The following is a 1,559-nucleotide window of genomic DNA, read 5'->3' on the forward strand; positions in this document are numbered from 1 at the left end:
GATCAGAGTTGTTTTGCAAATATCTGTTGTGCAAAGGCAGACCTTTGTAAACTCCCAAATTCTTGACATCCCAGATCCATACCACAAGCAAGTAGATATGGGCAGAATGCTGCGTCTACTGGAACACTTGTAATGCTACTGCTTCCTGAAACAGTCGTCCTCTGCTTTGGGTAATAGACGTGAGTCTACAAGGCGAAACTAAGTAACACGGGAATGTCGGTGGTGAAGAAGGGAGACTGCAGTACACTCAATATGAATGCTACAATCATCCAACTTTATTTGGGTTACATGTTGCCTTTTATATTCTTTTTTGCTACATTTCAGCTGTAAGCTATCAGCAATTATCCGATACTGCGACATTTTATTGATATATTTATGTATTTACAAAAATAACTACTGGAACCAGTGTCTTCCTTTGGCTCCCTTTCACATCCTCCACCAATCCTTGTTATCCCGATAACAAGCCACCCACAAGGTCCCCAAAGTCCTCCTGGCGATACATCAGGGGCTGCGCGTTATCTTCGGTACTTTTCCTTCCACGACACCTGGCCTTGGTATTTTCCACATCACTGGCCAACTTCTCATTAGCCTCTGGTCTTCTGTTGATCACTGGCCAGCTTCTCATTAGCGTTCACTTCAGGGCCGCGAGCCCCACACGGGAATCCATGCTAATGTCTCTGTACCTTAACTTCTCCAAGGGAGCAAGAGAGAAGCAATTGCCACAGTCAGGATTCCAGGTTAAGTAATCCTAGGATGTGTGCTGGAATGATACATTCCTATTTTAAAATATGGGAATTTTATATTGCATATGAAAGAAGAATAGAAGACATTCCTTTCCTGTGACGTTGTAGAACTGATATTGCACAAAACTCCTGGAAAACAACTAGATACAATTTCTTGATCAGAATGAATTAAGGCAATGGAGACAGGCAGATAGATCAAAGATACAGCAAGATAGTTTGGTATTTGGATTCTTGAATTACTTCAGTTGATTCAAGGAGCAAATTATATTAGCAATTTATATTGAAAATAATCAGAGCAGAGAGATATGAGATATCAGTGCTGTAGTCTTTTCATAGCTATATAGTATCCTGAGCCAAATCCGAGCCTGCAGCAGGGGGAAGAGAAGCTGAAGTGCTGACAAGCCAGGAAATACAGAGTATTAAGAAAAAGATCCAGTGTCCAACTGAAACAGTATTTTAACTGATATGACAGAGATTGTGAAATGCCAAGAGAAAAATCTGGCTTGGAAAATGGACTAAATAAGAGCAGCTGTGTGGGTAAATACTTCTCCCATAGTCTGGCATTAAACTGTTAGGTGATCTTTAAGAGTTTTAACAAAAGAACTCTTTCAGAAGTTAGACAAAGCCTGGGAAAGAGCAGCCAAGGGATATTTTCTGTCAGTTTGTTATGCCAATAGCTCAAATCAAGTGGAGATACTCATTGCTGGAATGCAGCAGGACCCTTCTTCCTTTTTGTGACTCTCCTGTTTACCCTACCCCCAGCTGACTGTAGCTCTACAACGTCTGTCTTGCTCCAGCCATGACTGGGGAGATTTA

This window comes from Merops nubicus, unplaced genomic scaffold (assembly GCF_000691845.1).
Source record: "Merops nubicus isolate BGI_N331 unplaced genomic scaffold, ASM69184v1 scaffold17756, whole genome shotgun sequence".
Classification (NCBI taxonomy): domain Eukaryota; kingdom Metazoa; phylum Chordata; class Aves; order Coraciiformes; family Meropidae; genus Merops; species Merops nubicus.